This window comes from Canis lupus, chromosome 1 (genome assembly GCF_011100685.1).
Source record: "Canis lupus familiaris isolate Mischka breed German Shepherd chromosome 1, alternate assembly UU_Cfam_GSD_1.0, whole genome shotgun sequence".
Classification (NCBI taxonomy): domain Eukaryota; kingdom Metazoa; phylum Chordata; class Mammalia; order Carnivora; family Canidae; genus Canis; species Canis lupus.
The window spans coordinates 35,178,236-35,186,864 of record NC_049222.1 but is presented as its reverse complement, the minus strand read 5'-3'; the positions used below and the strand labels follow the sequence as shown (position 1 = coordinate 35,186,864).

The following is an 8,629-nucleotide window of genomic DNA, read 5'->3' as shown; positions in this document are numbered from 1 at the left end:
CTTGAATAGCAATGTTGATGGCTGTGCATAAGTCCACAGCCACAGCCTACTCAGCTGGCTCCAAGTCATGGTTCAGATGGTTTTAAAAACAGAGTCCAAAGATGTTCCCTTGGTAAAGGTTTCTTTTTAAAAATTTGTGTGAATGGTGACAGCCTGACACCCATTTCACTCTAGTACAACACAGACAACACTGAACCAACACACACAGCCTGTGACAAGGATGTGTGTCATTGTCACCATGGGTGGAGGCACACAGAAGTACACAAGGACCATCCTGCTAAGTGAAGCTATGTCTAGACAGTTTTATCCTTCACCCATATTTCTGCACAGCCTCCTGAGGTAAAGCAATTTTAATCTTTTTTTCAGTAAACGAGCTATGATGGTTTATATTAACAAACTGAACTAGAACTCATTTAAATAGTTTTAAATTTGTGTTTTAAGTTTTCATTTTTAATACAAATACCTGTGTTCAATTGTCAAGCCACATGTATGAAAAACTGGCCAGCCCAAACAGTCTATTAATCATGAGCAAATGGAACTGCAGGGAGTCCACTAAGTGCTTCCTTATCCTTAAGGTAATACAAGTATTTATATTGGAACACTGATGTGTAGCTTGGTCTTTACGGGACAGAACCACCAACCAATACCTGCAGATTTTGTGTGTGTGGACAAAAGTTACTTTTAATGTTCAGTTTTGCTATATTGAAACAGAATGAGTGAATGAACTTTTTTTTTTTTTTTGCAAGAGGTAAGAAAAGATTCAATTGGATTCTTCCAGAGGAAGGAAAAGGAGTGGAAAGCAGGTCTTCATTTGCATTCATCAACTGTAAAAGTTCACATAGTTGCTTTGTCTACCTCCATCAATCTCTGCTTCTTTATCTGTTAGTTTTTCTTCTAAGTTGTTCATAACATGATGTAGTTCTGCTGCACCGACATAACCATTGCCATCCTTGTCAAAGATTTGGAATGTCTCCAGAATTTCTTCTTCACAGTCTGTATCTTTCAATTTTCTAGCCATAGTCAAAAATTCTGGGAAGGCAATGATGCCATTACCGTCAGCATCCACCTCATTGATCATATCCTGCAATTCAGCTTCTGTTGGGCTCCGACCTAGTGACCTCTGACAGTGCCAAGTTCCTTTGTTGTGATGGTGCCATCACCATCTTTGTCAAATAGGGAAAAAGCCTCCTTGAACTTAGCAAGCTGTCGTCCTTCAGTCTGCTGATCAGCCATGGTGCGAGCAAAGGGAGGAGGGAGGGCAAGCAGAGGGAGCAGGGTGTCTGCACCAGTGCAGGGGCTGGGGATGGGAGACAGTGCCTCCCCTGCTGCAGCTAGGGAGTGGGCACACTCACTGCTGTGCTGCCACCCCCACCCCAGCTGCGAGGAACAGGTACCCACCAGGCTCCCAGCACCACTGGCCTCCCATCATTTTGTTTTAAAACACTTGCTTTCTGGCACCACAAGATGTTCTAGGCTCATCTGGTGCGTTCTTTGCCTAGCTGTGGCATGACCATTTCTCTGAAAAGCCCTGGTTCCTTCTGTGGGAGAATGGTATCCAGGAACCCAGATCTGGGCACTCATTGCTTTGAATTTCTGCTTTATTTTCCATGTGACTCTGGTCTTAATTTGTTATTATGTAGCAAGGCTTATTTGTATTTTCTGCTGGTTATTAATGTATTGCCCCTTATCCAAATGCACCCTTTGTTACCTACTCTGCAATAATGGGGATGGAAATTAAGCATTTCTCCTCCATGGAGAGCACAATGTCATGATCTACCAGTGAAGGGCATTGGAGGGCCATTGTAGGTGAAAGGCGCTTCTTTTCCTGGTTCGAGTGTGCTACTGTTTTGCTATCCCTTCACCCCTACCACATGGCTGCCAGCAGTGTGTGGAAAAATCCAGTGCTGCTCTGCCCCAGCTACTTGTCCAGACCACATAGTCACTGGGTGAGCTCACAGCCTTGGCCCCAGTCCCGTGACCACCTCACTGTAGCACTCCCATCGTGGACATCACACGCTCCAGGCCTCATGCTGCTCTCCTGGTGCACAGGCTTCGAGTATCACACTGCTTCTGTGTGCCTGTCTGCTGTCTTAGCTACATCTACCCCAGGGGAGTGCTGTTGGCTTGCCTGCCCTAGCTGCAATTCCTTCCTGCCAGCTTCTGCCTGCCTGCACCCCGGAAGGGTATTTCCTGCTTCTTGGTGACTGTGGAGCAGCTCTGGCCCAGGCAACCCACTAATTTATAGCATTCACTGAATGTCTCCATCTACCACACCCTCTCCCATGAGATCTGAATCTCATCCTTGGGGAGAGGCCCCTTCCAAGTCTGTTCATTCCTTGGGCTCTCTGTCTCTGCCTTAGAGTGTTATTTAAAGTTTTCTTTATACCTTTACAGTTATTCCCCTGTTATGGTTTATGTCAAATTCCCTGTTCAAATGACCACATGATTTCTACTTCCTAAGGTGACTCTGACTCAAACATACTCCATATTGGATTCTCTTTCCCAGCTGTGTTGATTGTATTTAACTATATATCCTCAGTAAGTGAATCTCTATTGTGTTGTTTAAACTATGTAAAAAGACTTCCTAGGAAAAGGCACTCTCCTGTTCTTATTCGCCATCCTTTCCGACTCCTTGCACCTACTCCTTATTTCTATCTCATTAATTTCTAGTTAATCCTTTGTTTCCTCTTGCACTATTGAGAAGATACATGCACAATTTCTGATTTCCTTTTCCACAAAGGGTAGCATCTTACTGATTCTTTTACATTTTGCTTTTTTTCTTCACCTAACTATATAGCCCAGTAAGCATACCACGCCAGTTCATAGGAATCTTTGTCATTCTTTTTACAGTTGTGTAGTACTCCACAGCTCAAGTGTACTGGAGTTTATTCAGCCACTCTCTTAAGGATGGATATCTAAGCTGTTTCTGCACAAGGCTGTGATGAATAATCCATCATATATATTTTTGTATTTTGGGAGATGCATCTTCAGGGTAGATTCCTAGAAGTGGGATTACTCAGTTGGAAACTAAATCCACGAATTGCTTTGTTAGTCATTGCCAAGTTCCTCTTGCACAGGGCTGTGCCAATTTGTATTCCCACCAGCCATGCATGAGGGTGCCTGTTTTCCTCAGCCTTGCCAACAGGATGTGTTCTCATACTTTAAGATTGTTGCTTATCTGATAGGTGAGAAATGATATAGTTCTAACTTGTGTTTCCTTAATTATGAGCAATTTGAATATTTTTTCACATGTTTAAATGCCATATATATTCTTTTTTTTTAATTTTTTATTTATTTATGATAGGCACACAGTGAGAGAGAGAGAGAGAGAGGCAGAGACACAGGCAGAGGGAGAAGCAGGCTCCATGCACCGGGAGCCTGACGTGGGATTCGATCCCGGGTCTCCAGGATCGCGCCCTGGGCCAAAGGCAGGCGCCAAACCGCTGCGCCACCCAGGAATCCCGCCATATATATTCTTAAGTCAATTTTCTGTTCCTGTCTTTTTCCTATTCTTCTGTTGATTTTGGTCATTCCCCTCTTTAAGAATTCTTTAAATATTGAGGATATGAGCCCCTTGCTTGTGGTATAAGTTACAAACATTTTCCCCAGTGTGTTGGTTGTCTTTTGACTTTGTATGTAGTGCTCCTGCCATGCAGATGTTTTTATATTTTTATGTAGCCACGTTTATTGATCTCTTCTCTTATTTTGTCTGGATTGTGACTTGTGGTTAGAAAGACTATCCCTGTACCACGATCAAAGAGGAATGTACCCATGTTTTTTTCCTAGTATTTATATAATTTAGATGTTTATGTTTGATTCCTGATGCACTTCAATTTTATTCTTATGTATGGTGTGAGATATAGATCTTATCTCTTTCTGGTAAGTACCCAGCTTTCTCTGTCTTTGCCCCCGCAACAGTGTCCCTTTCATTTCTTTGCATGAATCCACTTAGATAAATTTTTCGTTGTTGGGTTTTTTAATGTTTTGTTCAGAATTTGTACATTTGAGTTGCACTGTTATATCTGACATGAATGAAATAAAATCTTAATTGCAGATTGAAAAAAAAAAAAAGAAATGCCCCCTTCATCACAAACTAAATTTCCATATATACTTGGGTCTCTTGTGGGACTTTTTATTCTATCCTGCCAGTCTGTTTGCCTGATCATGTCCCAGTCCCAGACTGTTTTATATAGAGAGGCTCTAGAGCAGCCTTTAGTGTCTGGTAGAGCTAGTTTCCCCTACATTGTGCTTTTTAATTGATTTGCCAGCTCTTCTAGTACATTTATTTTTCCATACTAATGTTAATAACAACTTATCCTTGATAGTTAAAATGATTCAATTATGTGATGCTAACTAAATTGAGGAAGCAATTCAAGAGCTCAGAGGTGCAGTTGCATTAACAGTGAATAATGCAGCCAGTGGGAGTCCATGGCAGAGACCTGGGCCCTGGGAGAAGATTGAGGACCAGGCATTAGTAGCCCAGATGGGGTGAGGAAAATCATAGAGGTAGGAGGCAAACCCAAGGTAAGAGTGTGTCCTGGAAGTCACAGTTGGCTAGAGCACCAAATTGGAAGTTCAGAAGCAGTGGTCAGGTCCAGAAGACGTTGGGCAATCATCACTATACAATGGTGACAAAGAGCCTTCAGGTTCCATATGGCAGCTGACCAGTTCCGATTCTGATAAATTGAGCTTATATTGTCCGTTTGGTAGGAAAATTCTCAACTCTCCAATTCTACTAGTCAACAACATGGCTTTGAAGGGTTTTGTTTAAGTGAATTTATGCCTGACATATTTCTGAAGGAAACTTTGTTTCATTTTGTTCCTGGTAAATCTAAGTCCCTTCTTTCAGAGTTCAATAATTTGAAACTAAAAGTTTTAAATGCATTTTAAACAGCCACTTTCCCTCCCCTACCCACACATTTACGAAAATAAACAGGGCCACCCTACCAGCCTCTAGCTCTCTGATTTGCATAACAGCAAGAGCTGATGCAAATTCTCACATTTGGGGCTATTTCAGAGTTTGTGGAGATGGCAAAGGGTTCCTCTCCTTAAATAGTCTTGAGAATGGTACCTTGGATGGGGGCTTTCTAAAGCACTGTTACTGTAAAGTGAAAATATTTGAAGAAATAAAATGCTAATGATAAAAAGAAAATTTTCTGATGGTGTAAGATTTTATTTTTGCAGTAAGAAAACATCGCAGCCCTAAGCAGAGAGTCAGAGTTTGTAGCGCTGTCAGCTGGGGCTCTGCTCTCTGTCCCACCCTGCTCCCTGCCACATGGGGCCCTATGAGCCCTGCCCTCCACACACACATTTCCTTTCCCTCCTGCCAAAAAAAGTCATACTTGAAACCCCTTTGTACTTCCTCCCTTAGAGTATTGCACAGTATAGCATTGTATGGCATTTAGCACATATGTTCGTCAACAGGAATACAGTACTCCCTGGTATACCATACTTGGTGATAAGACTGTGAAGTAAGTGCAGTTTGCTGTGGCTATTCTCTCATGGCACCACTCATGCTGCTTCACTGGCTGGAATAACCCAGTCTCCCCACTTCTGGGTTCCAGTTCAGGAGCATTGCTAGGGTAACAGGGATTGATAATGGCAAGTTAACTGGTAAAGGGAATTGGAGGAAATGGGGGAGGGGATTAATATTTATGGAGCTGTTACTTTGTCCAAGACAAAAACTGTTTAAAGATGCTTGTTTCATCTAATTATCATAGCTTTTTATGAACTGGGCATTTAATATTATTTTTTACAAGCTAGCGAATAAAGGGAAGAGATCATCTACTCTGTCTTCTCTGTACAAACTACTCTAACGAACCAAGTAGTTGATGGTTCCTTTTCTTTCTTAAAAAAATTTTTTTTGAACGGGGCATTTTTATCCTCATTATTCACTATGTCATTAGTTGAGCTAGGCTTTTCTCTCACTTCTGCTTGACCCAGAGCCCGTGCAAAATTATGGTGCCTTTTGATTTACTCAATGCCTAGGACAGTGTCCAGTGAATGGTAGGTACTTTGGAATCTCAGGGTTAATCATGAACTTTCAAAGATTCAAAGCTTGATCCCCAAATTGTAACCTTCAACTTTTCAGGGACTAGCTAGGATACTTTGGTTGGTGTAGGCTGTTTTTGGTAGTAAAACCAAAACACTCCTTTATCCCAGTCACTCAGCTTAGCAGACTGCTTTGTCTGACTCTGAGAAAAGATTCCTCTGACTTCTTTGATTCTGTTTCTTCTCTTTTCTGTGCCTTTGGTTGACCCCAAATTTAGAAAACCTCATAACATAATTTGGACCTCTAGATTTTCTCAAAAGTAAGTCTGTCCCTAATGACTGAGCTGATTCTACAGCTAAAATTCCAGCAAAGTCTGACCTCAAAATCATGGAGTCTGTTTTTTCCTAATTGAGAATGTCATTCACTTTTCTTTGAGGATTTTTCCCAGCACAGGAGGCTACTTCTCGGGGCAGCCAAATACAAATAAGCAGTAAATATATGGTAACATGCTTGACTTCACAAATCATCAGAGAAATGCTAATTAAAATTGAGGAGCCTTTTTTTTTTTTTTTTTTTGGGGGGGTCCAACAGATTACTGCAATTTAAGAGACTGAGAGCATCCAAAGTCAGCATGGATGTGGGGAAACCTCTATTTTGATGAGAGATGGACATCTTTAGATGCCCAGTTAAGAGTATTGATCAAAATTTGAAATAGGCATATTCACTAGTTTACTTTTGGTTGTCTTCTCATCATTTTTAAAATTTTTAAAATCTTTTCTTCCTTTCTATATTAAGTCAGAGTTCTCCAGAGAAACAATATCAGATCAAGAGATTATATCTATGTCTACGTATCTAGATGTACATCTATATCTATAGAAGATATAGAGATTTGTTATAGGAACTGACTGACACAATATTATAGAGGCCAAGAAGTCCCACTATCTGCCATCTGAAATCTGGAGAATGAGCAAAGTCAATGGGGTGATTCAGTCTGAGACCAAAGGCCTGATAATCAGGGGGCGAGGGATGTAAATCTTAGTCAGAGTCTGATGGCCTGAAAACCAGGAGCACTGATGTCTGAGGGCCCGGAGAAGATGGATGACCCAGCTCAAGCAAAAACAGCAAAGTTTTCCTTCCTCCACCTCTTTGTTCTATTCAGACCCCCAAAAGATTGGATGATACCCACTCACATTGGTATGGATGGATCTTATTTGCCCAGTCTACCCATTCAAGTGCAAATCTTTTCCAGAAACACCCTCACAGATACACCCAGAAATGTTTTACCAGCTATCTGGACATGTCTTAGCCCAGACACAGTGGCACATAAAATTAATCATCACACTGTCTTCCTTTTTTGTTTTTATCTTTAGAAATCTTGTTGGTTGAAACTTGCTTCCTTAGGAGAGTCTTCTTGTGATGTAAGCTCTTCACCTTCTTTCTTTGTGTTCTTTTTATGCTCACTTGCCTGGAGAGAGAGAAGCACCTACAAGCAGGTTATTTTTTATTTCAGGGACTTTGCTGAGAGCCACCCTCACTCTTGGAGGCTGAAAATAAATGAGATGTATTTCCAAGGAAAAGAATGAGTGGCTACAGGAAGATGTCTCCCCACCCCTACCTGCAGGGGCTGACTTCATGTAATTCTAGGAGGCGGGACCAGGTTCTACTCAGACCTTCTTCCCTTCTTCCCTGGTCTGTCTGACTCCTGGATCTTTAGTCTCTATCTGAAGACCCCAAGCTGTCAGTGGCCTACATGGGGCCCTGTGTGAATTACAAGAAGGCATCACTTTGGGAGAGAAGAATATTGCTGGCCAGTGTGTGGTGAGCAGATGTTGTCTTTGTGTGATCTGAGAAGAGGATGTATTTTTGTTTGTAGAACAGAGTGTGAGCTTGATTCCAGCTCCCTCCCCTCACCCTCTGGGCCAGGCATCCTTTTGCAGGGCACTGCCAGCACAACCCTACCTGAAGTCCTGCAAAGGATGCTGGATTTGTCTTTTAGATCTGACACTTGGGAAATTGGCATTTTGCCTGAGCCTTAGGGTAGGATATGGTTCTCAGTCTCCTTCTCCACCTCAGCTCAGGCTTTAGAGTTTTTTGGCAGTATGTTCTGTAGTTTAATTTGCTCTTTTTTTTTTTTTTTTTTTTTGTTTCAGTGAGTTTTAAGAGAGAGGAGTAAAATAAAATCCCTGCTTCCTCTACCATGTTTAGCTGGAAGTTAATTTCAGAAACATAACATCATAACTGATTTGAATTGTCTTTCGTTTTACACTTCTTTGCAGTATTGACTCACTCCTAATTGACTTGTGTTAGTCATCACCCTCTCCTCTGAAAGTACCCGTCCTTAGATTGCTGCAGTGACACAGTATTATTCAAAAACACTTTCCCCTGGATTTTGGGGCCTGTGCGATGTTTCCCAGTCCTCGTCAGTTCATGTACACACTTCTATGTTTTTTGCAGTTTTCTCAAGAATGCAGCTGCCGGAAAAGCATACTAAAGGGGTCAACACTTAGATCATGGAATAATCCACCCATTTCCAGTCAACAGCACTACACCCTGCATTACTCGTGCAGAATTCCAGTTGACTGATGAGGGTTTTAGCTAAACTCTCAGCCAGTGGCAGGATTGGTGGAATGGTCTCAC

General features: G+C 41.8%; 1 pseudogene; it reads right to left on the bottom strand.

Moving 5' to 3' along the window:
• Positions 1 to 820: 820 nt before the first annotated feature.
• Positions 821 to 1,233, bottom strand: LOC611679 (annotated as a pseudogene).
• Positions 1,234 to 8,629: the final 7,396 nt, after the last annotated feature.